The sequence below is a fragment of the Calliopsis andreniformis genome, chromosome 3 (assembly GCF_051401765.1).
Source record: "Calliopsis andreniformis isolate RMS-2024a chromosome 3, iyCalAndr_principal, whole genome shotgun sequence".
In the NCBI taxonomy this organism is placed as follows: Eukaryota; Metazoa; Arthropoda; class Insecta; order Hymenoptera; family Andrenidae; genus Calliopsis; species Calliopsis andreniformis.
In genome coordinates, this window is record NC_135064.1 from 17,847,643 (window position 1) to 17,861,054 (window position 13,412).

The 13,412-nt window shown below is 37.0% G+C and overlaps 1 protein-coding gene across 1 annotated transcript in view; it reads left to right on the forward strand.

Annotated features, from left to right (window-relative positions):
* Flo2 (flotillin-2) overlaps positions 1 to 13,412 on the forward strand; it is a 121,383-nt gene that overhangs the window by 16,393 nt on the left and 91,578 nt on the right. The gene's annotated exons all lie outside the window — the stretch shown is intronic.

The window sequence follows — 13,412 nt, forward strand, 5'->3', positions numbered from 1 at the left end:
GAAGTTAACCTTGAAATCTACTCAGCGTCTTTACCTATAGAACAATGTGCAGTCGATGTTTTCCTTCTCACTGCCTAATTTACATAACTCTTTCTTCAAGATTCTTTTTACTTCTGTACATATAAATATCTGATAATTGGTAATCTGGAAATTTAAGTGACTGAATACTTTGTCTGTTCATCAAATCTTGGATTCTCTTCAACACAACAAAATAAAAAATCATTAGCTTCCAATAATTCTTACGCACTTACACTTCAGGCCAAAAATTTCGAATCACTTACTAATTCTCATTAAAATCATATGTACTATATAACAAAGTATTTTCAACCTGAAGTTAATACTTTCAATAAAATTTAAACTATTCTCTGTTTTAATACACTGAGAAAGAACTTCATACAATTGCTCATTGTTCCTTAAATTATACATTCAGCAGGATAACCTTTCTTTTCCTCAACTCATAAAATGCTTTCAAGAGCTAGGCCAGTAGTGCATAATACTCGCACACCCACACAGTTAATTTGACTCCACGCGCAAGACTATCCTCAAGTCCAATCAGGCGAGAAATCATTATCTCCCGCTTCACAATCGACAGACTAATCAGACCGAAATCGCGAACAATCGATTCCTCGAACAAAATACCTATCGTCGAGCAAACGGTTCGTGTCTTCACGAGCGTTCTCGCGAAGTGAACCGCCAGGTTGTTGGCAATCAGCGTGAGTAGATCGCGTGGCTTACAATGTAAATCCTGTCGAAAGGCGCGAAAGGGAAACGAGCAGGAAATCTTGGAGCACTATCTCTAGACGTTTCAATCAGCCCCGCTTAGAAACGCTCGAAGTTTCCAGCGGATTTAATATAACCGAGGCCATGGGTCACGACGTTCACTTAACTCCCGCGCGGGCTGGCTAACAAATTGTCCGAGTTATGTCGTTGTCGATGGAAAACCGAGATGGTGATCTCATAACGGGGAAAGGAGAAAGTGTTTCACCGATGCAAACCTCTGCCACGCTCGTTTCCTTCTACGAGCCTCTCGTGGTTACGTTACGTAGCCTCTTTCTCCGCCCGATCTCCTGGCTTCGTTACAAGGCCTGTCTACGCCGTGCGATTCTTCCTGACCGTGAAAATGAGATTAATGCCTCGATCGGATTAGCCAGGTAACTTGAATTCAAGTAACTTGAGAGCTTTGGCCGGATTAAAGGAGCGTTACTTAAATCCAGGCCAGCTTGAGTTTTGTTCACTTGATTTGAAACAGTGGATACTTCAAATGGTGTCCAAGGAGATTAATGATTAGTTTCTATGTAACGAAACATTTGTGTCAGCTTACTCGAAGTTCACAGTGTGTATATTTAGTTCGTTCAAAATGTATTGTTTCTAGTCACGGAATTTATAATCTATATGGATTGAAGGAATGAAAAAATAGAATCTCTTTATCCCTTCTTCACTGTTTGAGTCAATTTGGTTCGAATTTTAATTCTAGTCTTGAATAATGTTTTGATGAAAATTCATTTTATAAAAGACACTGTTAAATTGTCTGTAAAAGGCAATTCATTCTCTGTCCACCTTTGCAAAGTTAAAACTGAAGAATTGAATACAACTCTCACTTCCCTGTAACTGAATACTGTAATGCAATTTTTAAGTACTTTTTCTTTTTATTGCACTTACTAGTAAAAAAGAAAGTCAAATGATATAACACATTTACCAGAAAGAAAGAAAGGTAGTAATGATAAATTTTAAATGTTGTGAAAAATGTGCGTATGCCATTTAGAAAAATTGAATGCCCTAAATTAAATTCCCCAGAGACATGATGATTTGAAAGGTGTAAAAGCATGACTGATGAAAAATGAGGTAGTTGATTGGAAGTCGGTTAGAAATCAGCAATTAGAGCACCTTAAGCCTCTGGATTCGCACTAGTCAGTCATCAGCGAACCGTGAAGCACTTCTGAAGCGATCAGGCTTCCAGCATTGATCAGTTCAGAACCAGTCGGTCGAGGTAATTAAAATGAAGAAATGCCTGAAAAATAGATGCTCATTTTGTTAACGTGAGATTAGCATTCTAATATTTGAAAGTATGACATAAATTGAATTTTTAAGTAGCGCGCATATATCACTTATGCAACTGCCCTGCAAGTATTGCAATAAATCATAAGAGTAGGTTTTTACTGTGAAAGCTGTACAATAATACCAGATCGTGTTCTAATAGGTGGATATTAAGTAGAAAAAGCGTGAGCTATTTTTGCTATAAAATCAAGTGACAACTGAACATAAAATACAGAGTAAAGCTATCACAAAACTTGTTTATTCACGCAAGTATCATTAAATATGTTGCAAGGCTCAATAAAAGTCTTGACACGCATCCAGATCGCAGATTTACCTGAATATTTGTCTACAGTCGTTCAAACTACACTTTGCCATCAATCGTAACCATCAAACGTGCACTTGCGAAACAACATACCTATATGTATACGTTTTTATCGAGGAAAATTGAACTCTCTTCAACCGAGAAAGTTTTAAGAAGTCTGTTTCGAATCGCTGTGCACCATAACATGCAAAACGCTGCCGAATGATGATTACTTTGCCGGAAAAAAGAGAAACTTGTGGACAGTTCGACTGTGTAGGGTCTCAAAGATTTATGTGTAAAAAAGTAAAGATTGTATTGTGTTAGAAAGTTTTTTATAGCATTCTTGACTGCGTGTTTCTGATTTATATATTTTCTAGTATGCAAATATTCAGATATTCAAATTTTAAAATTTTTAAATTTTTAAATGTTCAAATTTTCAAATGTTCAAATGTTCAAATATTCAAATATTCAAATTTTCAAATGTTCAAATTTTTAAATTTTCAAAATTTTAAATTTCCAAGCAGTTCAGTGTTCGAGTATTCAACTGTCTAAATATTAAAACTCTGGAACACTTGGACTTTGAAACTTTGAAACCCTCGAACATTCAAATATCCCAATACTTAAGTTTACAAATGTTTCACTATTCAGATATCTAAGCTTTCTATTGCCCTACTATAAATGTGCACCCCTATACATCCCACAGTTTTCATTTCATTTCTCTGTTATTCACAAATTTTGACAATTGTGTACAATGATTCCACCTTTTTTATATCAGTTGAAAACATGCCAGAAATCTATTCTTCATCTTTTTTCTCACTTCTATGGAGTTTCATTCGACGACAAATTAAACCATGAATTGTAGAGTCGGGGAAGCAATAAAAATGAGACAGTTCCGTCACCAAGGAATTCGCGTATCACGTAAGAAAGTATTGCGGAAGCCGGACAGAAGTTTTCTTTTTAAAATTACTCGTTGGTTTGGCCACGGAAAGAGGTTCCGTCTGCTATTTTTCTAGCCTATTACGCCGACTTCAGTGTAATGCTCTCTGCGCACACTTGTAATAATTATCTTCTTGCCCTGAACTCGCTAGCCTCGAAATGGTTTACGTGCTCGCGCCATGATAATAATCGCCGGTTCGTACAAGCGCTGCCGTTTAACAACTCTATATGTATAAAATCTGTTTTTTCTTCTTTCAGGTAAGAGTTTCGCTGTATACGTTTGCAATGCCGCCGAGCCCACGTGAGTTTTTCCACGATTCTAAATTACTTTTCTTTTCGTGGAAGGAATGTAGATGATAAAAAGAGGTACAGTTTAATTTTGTTGGATACAAAACTAGTGGAAAATATGAGATAAAATTTTTGTCTACCACGAAGGAAAGTTCTGTTTTTGAGAAAATTCAATTTCAAAATTTGTTGAACAGAAATTCTCCTTTAATTCCATTTTTATGCGCGTGATTTCGTCGGAGAAATTATAGTGCTGGAAGCGGAAAGTTAATTCATTAGTTAATTGGGTATCATATAAGGGATTTGATTAGCCAGGAAAAGAGGAGAGCAAGAATGCAGAATTGTTTGTAGTGAAATTCATTTAGTGGTCAAGTGCAGGTTTCAACAGGTAGCGAATTACATCTGGTGAATTTTATAATTGAATTTTCTTGAAATCCAAGAACTATACGTAGGTAATATTTTCGACTTATTTGTATACAAAGGGAGGCTAGTTATTAAATCGATTCAACTGTATCTAATTTTGTATGCTTTGCAGTCTTTTTTAGATTTTGATATCAGAAATATAATACTGTTATCCATAAATATAGGTTATTAACGATAATCATAAGTAGTTACAAGCGTTACTGGTTATTAAGGCACTCAGATATTAATTAATGAAGTAGGGAAATTCTATAAGTTCTGATATTAAGTCTATTACATCCGCCATTACAGATTCATCATACATATCTATGCGTCAAAAAAAAAAGATAACGTTGAAAATGGGCTATGGCATGTTTTCGCCTGAATTTCATAAATTGCGTAATATCTGTGAAACCGGTTCCCACCATTTCAAACAGAAAGCTAGATTAGCTAGACTTTTAGTACTAGAATTCAAAGAATATAATTTATTTCATATTCTTCAATTTAAAAGAATTTATTTAAATATATTTAAGAACCTTTTACTAAGAAAATTTTTACATTATGTAAACAGTGTTGTATTTTATGATGAGATTTGAAAGATTTCTAATGTATTACATTGAAGAAGAAAAAAAAGAAAAAAGAATTTATACACGTTCGTTACTATTTACTAGGAATGCTCACCTGTGGAGAATGTCAGTGTCATGTTTTTCTCACTCACATTCTACAAATACCAAGTTCTTCTAAAAAGCAACTGTGTTCAAGCAGAAATTTTCACAACATTCGTATTTCGTTACTTAGACTGATATCTTCGTCCAGTTTCATAATATCACTATGAGAATGATAGAAACTGTAAGGTACTCTCGCTATTCCGCAACCTTGGACTTCCGTTCGTCGACATGAATATTTCATTCCTTGTGTTCTACGTAACCCTCCTCATTGAATTCACGACCAGGTGCAACTCAATTTTCCAATCCAACATTGGTCAAACCGTCGCATGCAAACACACCCTTCTCTCACAAGCAACTACATCCCTTGAATACTCTTTCATAACAACACATTCACCCTGCCATTCACCTTTCACCTCACCACTTTGCCAAGAGCATACGACCTTAATAGCTTCGTCCACTTTAACCTAGTGGTTACGTGCCAACCACACCAGTGGTTGCTTCCTAATATTAAACTACCACGACTAAACGCATCGACAGTTGCTTCCCAACATCAAGCAACCACGATTAAACTTTACGTGCATTCAATTCGCGGCGGACCTCAACTGTGATGCATAGTCTCGAAATAGAGAAGATTCCCCTATTGGTATGATATCAATATTTTTCTTCCTTTCTTTTCCTTTAGTCATTATTCTTGTATTCCAGAGGGTTTTCATGGCTCGTGAAATAAATAAATGAATAAAAAATTATAGTATAATATACTAAAATTAGATTGTAGGTAAAGTGTAGTCTCTGGATATTGAATTTGGATTAAATCATACTTTCCTAGTAACACTAGATGATACATCTGTACCTCAAAGCCAGACTAACCCGAGTCAATTTTTTTCAAAATTAAATTTTTTACAGGATCTTATTGCTTTCTCTTTGCTTCATTAAAATAATAGGCATTTAATTAAGTTAAGTAATGGGCAATCACATTTGTTTTTCGGCTCTCCTGAAAGGTAACAAAAAAGACTTGGATTACTCTAACTCTGACAGTAGACAGACTGCATAAACAGTTGTGTACAAAAAATTCACAACTTCCCCATATTCTCACTTTCAACCACTCGATCCACTAATTCCACCCCAAATTTTCTGCACCATCGACTGTATAACAATATTCCCACTAGAATCACGTGGATCCTCCGATCCAACCACTCGTCATCCAATTCTCGAACTCCTTTCAACGTCAAACCTTGCAACACAATCTCGTCTGCTCCACGAGACCACCTGTCCCCGACAGAATTGGTTAATCCCGAGACGAATTGGCGCGACAAACTTTCTCTAAGAGAATCCCTTCTATTCCTAGACCTCAGGAGGCACACTCACCTTGGATCCCTTCGACCGAGTTCCCTTTGCTGGCCATTTCCCATCGGATCCACTGATCTGTCTCGAGTCCTAGTCGTTCCCTCGAATTGTTCGATCACTTCTCCGCAATCCTCGCTCGAGTTGGTGCTCGCGTAACTCTCTCGCCGCGAGGGAACGAAGGGACCCTCGCTTCCTGGTACGACCGCGACGATCTAATCGTGGACACGCGGAGGGTCGAGGTTTCGGCGGGTCGACCGAGTTCACAGGTAACGAGACGATTGTTCAGTGACCGCCAGGGAATCGGTAATGACACTCGGAAGAACGATACGGTGTGTACTGCACCGATACCACACTCCCTACTCGTTTCACTCTCACCGTCCTTGTTGGTCTGCTCATTGGCTGAGTTTCTTCGTCCTTCTCTGAAAGGCTCCCAACCGTACTTTGGCAGTGAAAGTATTCTCTTCCTGTGGTTACCTACGCACACCTATCCCTCCCCTTTCCCTCTAGCAATGTGGTAACAGCCGGTGCTTACACTAACGCAGCCATTACCACCCGTAAACGCTCTGTGTGTTACGGTGCTCGACGATACTCACGCGAGCGTCTTCTTTCCCGAATTCGTGGATCCTCGTGGGAGTGACGCGCTGGAGAGGGATCTTCGTTCTTTTTGGGCTTGGTGTGGTGGCTGGTGGGGGTGAGGGGAACTCTGCATCCAGGGTGAAGTTTAGTTCGATGATTTGGGGAAGGAGTTTTTTTATGCGACGTGTTTTGTGTGTTAAATAGACTGTTTTGTGGTGATGTTGGAGATTATTGTATTTTTAAGAATTGATTTCTAAAATTAGCGTTTTTAGTTGTATTTAATTACTGGTGTGGTGAGTGTTAGATTCTAGGATTATTTTCTATTTAATCGAATTCCATTTGTGCCCTTTAAAAAAATTAAGATAAGAGGGTTGCGATTTCTGAGGGATCATAATTTTCTAAAATCAGAAGTTTCTTACTCTTATTTCTTAAAGGGTGTATAACATTTTTCCTGCGGTCCAAGAATCAATTTTTCTTTTACAAATTTTTGGAATCTTAAAACGAGAATAGTTAACGAGAAAATAATCCAACTTTACTAGAATAAATCTAAAAAACTTTTAAAAAGATTTGAAAGTGCTGGTTTGGTATCGTGCAAAAGAAGTTTAAAAAAAAAGCAGAGCGTGTAATGGGTCACGAACGTCTCAGACGCTACGTGACCGTCATCACGTTTAAAAATAGGAGAATAACGTTTGTCACGTGGAATTACGTACGAATTTCAGATACGTTAGGCGAAAGGAGGAAGAAAGTTTCCTACAAATAGGCTGATTGGATGTTCAAACACGTTTCATCACGCTGAACGAAAGATTTCGGTGTCTTTCTTACACATGACAACTTAAACAATAAACGAAGCGTAATAGTGATTTATAACGAATAGAGTATAATAGATATTCTAATTTAATTGAATACCTTTCAAGTGTGTCGAAATACACAGGTTACTGGTTGAAGAGACAAGAATCTAAGTTTTCAGTATTTTATTTAAATAATTAGAAATAATATTTTAATATAGTCTGTCGTTTATCTCAAAGGATATAAATTAAAAATATAGCAGAATTCCAAATAACAGTAACGCAGAATATAAAAAGATCATTAATTAATAGAAATATTACTAGAAATATTCTTTAATTTCTACAGCACATTAATTTTTTGTGAAACTACAGCAAACAGAAAACCGATTAAACGCTTTAAGCCTTCAGAGAAACCACTCCTGTGAATGTATTTCTTATCTTTTCACATTTCCTTATATTAGCAATATCAAATCCATAGAACTACCGTCACATTCTTTATAATCCTCAATCACAGAAACCTAATAAAAATACAAACTATAATCCATGCGATTAATAATTATAGAAATATCCACACAGCTCCATTCGACTTCAGCTACACCAATTAAACTTGCATGAAGGATACATAATCAATATCCAAATCCCAAAAACAAGTAGCTCACTCCATCATCCTCAACTCTCATCAAGACAATATTGCATGTACGCAAATACCTCGAAAAAATCCTAAAAATGGATCCAAATTGCGTTACAGAACCTCGTAAAATGAACAAAAGCGTCGAATTTCACTGTCTGTTTCACACGATCCACGCGTATTAAAAAATTAGCATGGATCATCCGAATAAGTGCGCTTAAATACAGAGCAATGCTGTCAGCTGAAACAGAGAGCCAGCCGGGTTTCATGCTCGCAACAGCCTGGCGGAATGTAATTAACCGGAAAAGTTAAATCGCGCGTGAAAAATCTGTTGTCGAGTATGGGTATATCGGATCAGCGGTCTGGAAATGCGGTGAAGTAACGACCAGCTGGTCGTCCAGCGTTCCTCTTCTATTTGATCCTGTTTCCTAGCCTCGATTGTATCCGGTTTGCGCGGCAGGTTGCTGCACACGTGCAATTTACGCGTGACTATGTGCATCGCCTCTGTCGGCTATCTCGTGCGTGGTGTAGTAGAGTCCTCGTGTATCCTGTCAGCTTTCGTCCTTCGTCCCTTCGTTTTCCTAGTCTCGTTGCAATTTTGGTCACGTAACATCTCTGTTTCAACGTTCCGACCGACTGCACGCAAGACAGATGGATCTTACATTGCTCTTGTCTGGTTTACAAGCTGCTTGCGACAGGGATGATTCGAGTGTGCTCATGTTCGACCTTTTTTGTGGAGGGATTTTTTGTAAGTTGGGTTAGTGGAGCGCGAGGAAATTTGTTATCCAATCTTGAGTAGAGGGTATCTGCTGTTGGTGTCTCGTAAGACGTCCCCTGGAAAGCATTGCCTCTGATGCTGTCCAAGGGACTTGCTATTAGACACTAGTAGCAGCATTAGAGACAATGCTTTCCAGGGAATTTGTCATGGGACATCAGTAGCAGCATTAGGGACAATCCTTTCCAGGGAATTTGTCATGGGACACCAATGACAGCATTAGAGTCAGTGCTCTCCAAGGGACTTCTCATGAGATACTAATAGTGAATATACTCTACTCAAGAATGGATAGCAAATTTCAGGGTAGCCTTAGAGACAATGCTTTCCAGGGGATTTTTTATGAGATACCAGTAGTAGATACACTACTCAAAAGTGAATAGTAATTTCAGAGTAACGTTAGAGACAATGCCTTCTAGGAAACTTCTCGTGAGACACCAATAATAGATACACTTCACTCAAGAGTGGGTAGCAAATTTCAGGATAGGATTAGAGACAGCACTTTCCAGGGGACTTCTCATGGGACAGGTATAGGTAGTACTGTTCAAAGTTTACTTACTTTACTCTTGTTACATATCCGATTAGTATAGCAACCATCTTCGTGAATAAGGAAAATACATGTGACGTAAGCTACCCCAAGTTGACGCAGGGTGGCTCCAGCCAATCGAGTCTGCATTATGTATTTCCAGAGACCATCTCTTGAACTCTGAACAGTACTGTATACGCCTAGTAAGTTAGAATAGCACTTCTTGACTCCACCTTGTTTGCTATTATAAGCACTGATTAATATTATCTATCAGGTTTGTTCTGAAATAATACTTTTTGAAGAGATTCATATTTTTCACGTAATAATATTACAATATTATTTCTATGGAAAGCTAAGTGAAGTTTATACCATTCCAGAATATGACATCGAGATGTAGGAACGCATGAAACTTCAAAATTTCACAGAATTCATTTCTCTCGTTTAACACTACAGAAATATGCCAGACTGCAATACCATTCTGAGAAATTTCTCTGCTCTGATACCACAAGGAATATTTTGATAAAATAATTTGTCCGATAACAGAGCTCACTAATTTTACTTCCGCTTGTAACTGACATTGCTCCGATAGTGTCTAATGAAAAGTAGCTCGAGAATCACGCCACGTTACAGGCTTTGTAAAATTATATGCATCGAGGCAGCGTGTGCTGCTTTCGAATCGTTCGCGCGAGTATTACGCGCGAGCGATCAATTATCAATTATTACAGCGTAATGTGACTATTACCCAGAGGCTGGCTAGCTTGCTTAGAACCTGCTGCTTGCTTTATGTCACAAGAAACAGACGAGAGATCTCAAGCTGGTTCATTAGCTGACTTTCGATTCGGTTGACTGCGGTTGATGCGTTCGCAAAAGGGAAATTCGAATGGATATGAAATAATATTTAATTTCCTTGATATGTCGTATCTTTCAGGCACAATAGTTATTTATTTAATTATTCTACAAAAAGTGTTCATTTGGAGCTATGGAAGTAAACTAAATTTATATTCTTTATCACTTCCCATCAAAGTGTTTATTATTGAAGTATATATGTCAAAGAAACTGGTAATAACGCTTTCTTTCAAAATGTTTTTTAAATTACTAATATATTTCTGACAAATTTATTACAACTGTACGCGATTAAAATAAATGATAAATGTAAATCTTATTTCAAAATTGATATCTCGAGACATACATGACACAGACTAGTAAAACAATTTATTGACCTAACAGATAAGAAATTCCAGCAAACGTTTGAAACTGGTTATCACTGACGCCTTCATTCTTCGGCTGAAATATATCCAATGGATGCCACAAATTACTTAGTAGTCCGCTGACAAGAAAGTCGGCACCCAGGAGAGTGTAGATACGAGTCCTGGCTTGTCTTTCTAACATGCAGCGCTAACAGAGGAACGTGGCTTCGTTCGTTCCTTAACCAATAACGCTTTCTTTCATTAGTTATATTCCTTGTAAAATATTCTCGTGGCAGGCGTCGACGTGAATCGAAAATACAAATGAACACGGCCCCCGTGTGCAAACGCAACACGCCTGTCGGCCCCTAGACTTTCACTGTCCACTTTTCTTCGCACGGTGTACACCGAGAATTCGCGAAACTCATCCGCGTTTCTTGCGTTTTTCCTCTTCGTTGCGAGAGTAGTGGTCATTAGCGGAAGCAACTTCGAGAAACAATTGAATCAGTACTTTCAAGGAGAGCAAATAAATTTAAAATGGTTCTCTATGGGTAGATGAAAGAAATTTGAAGGAATTCATCACTCTTTATTTTATGAAAATATAACTTGTACTGCAGGTTCAGAATTCTACTTTGGAACATATACAGTAAGCTAAAATTTCGCAATATTCGATTATTATTTAAATATTTGGTATTGGGCTTTTAGTCTTTGATTCCATTTTCGAAAAATCACTTCACTTGCTGAATCTTTGGAAACTACTTTTTGTGTAGTAGTATTTGTACAATGGTACTAACTAAATATGTATATTCCCTTCATATTTTTGGTATACTTTTTTGTATTAATTATACAGGTTTCAGTTCAATAGGAAATTAGACAAAATTTCTAAACCATATTTAAATATTGCTTAATACAACTACTTAAATAAAGTTACTTGTGTCATTAACTATTGATTTGCTTCGAAATAATCGAAGCCGCAGTTAAAGATAATCATTACCTCCAGTTGACTAATAAAAAAACCTACGTTTATTGCAGACTTAAGTTGCTGTGGTTTACAGTAGAAATCTAAAATAAGAAAGATCTTGCCAAACAGTCTTAATGGCTTCCTCTTGTAGTTTCTGGAAGTAGCTTCTTTGTAACAAAGACTAACTGCACCGAGATTTATGGACTGCGAAATTGCATGGCAGCTAAAGGATTCACGAATAAAGGAAGTAGACACGATTTCACGATCAAGGAGATAGCGAAATCCGCCTGCCTTGAATCGTGTTATTATTATCGCGATATTATACCGTCTGGCATTGATACTCTAACCAATTAGATCAGGAATAGACAATTCTTCACACACACAAATTTGAAAAACAGATTCAGTGAAAGTTAAAAAACTTAAAAAAGTGTTTATTTACATACATATTCCTTACACTATTACATAACATTTCTTTTCTCTATAGAAAAGAACTTTCTCATTAGACTGTCTCCCCCTTTGAAAAAGTTTCTCAATATCACAGCTGATGCTTATATAATAATAAATATATTCAATAAATACATTATTGAAAAGAATTGCTCAAGCTTCAAAACAAATTTTTCATTACACTTAAAATGAAAATCTCAAGACTAAGCCAATCTCAGTAACACAGTAGCACTGATTAAAACATCATCTCCAGCACAAAGCTTCACATAATTTCTATTTTACTATGTTAAACCACTAGTTCAATTACTGTCATTTCTCTATGAAAGAGTTAGCGTGGTTATTTAAAACTTTTTCTCATATCCAATAACCCGAAGGTAGATCTACAATAGGTTTCAGTATTTAATAAACAATAATTGGCTATTATTCGACCAGAAGAGGACACACGTTTCCGTCCCAGTGAACGACAGAATTTGCGAAAGTAACCGCGATCTTAAGTCGAACGCAGTCGTAATGGATGAGACGAGGAAGCGGAAATGATGGCGTAAAAGTGCACGTGAGAATCGGTATCCGGTAACGAGAGTTTCGGCACGGAACCTGTTACATAAAGCAGCTGTTCGGCCGCGGAACGAAAGTCGAGGCTTGATCTCCGCTTCCCAGATCGTCTGCCTCGCGATCCGTCGATCTCCGTGCCCGATCTCGTATTTAAAGCCACCCGCGCGACTTCCGATCCACGAAGAGCGATCGAGCTGGGATCGAGGAAGAGTTCCCTCTTATTAGCCACGTCGTGCATTCAAATCACCCTGAAAGGAAGTCGTGCATAGCGCGAAATGTTCCACTGACACGCGTGTCAGGGGAAACTTTGTGGTTTTTGCTCTTTTACGTTTCACTCGATTTAAATTGAAATTATTGGGATCTGGTATTACTGGAATTGTAAAAAGAAGGTTACATGGCTTTTTTTTAAAATTCAATCGCGGTATAGATTAAGTTACTTGCTTTAATGGTGAAGTTATTGGTTCAGAAATTATGAATGTTATTTATCGTATAGAAAGTAAAATTGACCATAAGGGGTTTCTGAAAAGATGTTATTGGTTATTAGAATATTGCAATTTGAGGTTTTTCTTTCTGCAGACATTCTAATTATTTTTTATCGATTTTCATTGCTTTTAAATTATTATTTCTATTGCGTGTTAAACTTGAGAAAACTGATTCCTGATATTTTATGGATTGATACAAGGATATAATATTAGAGTGCAATTCTCTTGATTAAAAATCCTAGAGTAGCGTATCTAATATATAATTTAGTGAATTATCATTTAAACGAAATAACACATTTCCAGTCACATAGTTAATATATTCTGTCATTCTTTAGGAGAATAATTCTAAAGAAGAATATTTAGAACAATTTTTTATTTACTGCTTTAACACATATCATTTCTCAGAGGTACAAATATTTTATATCTGCGAATGATGGCACATTATACATGTACATAATGTAGATTTATTATTCTATGTATAATCGTTAAAGTACATATGTACAAATGGTTGATTAGAATGATTAGCCAATAAAAT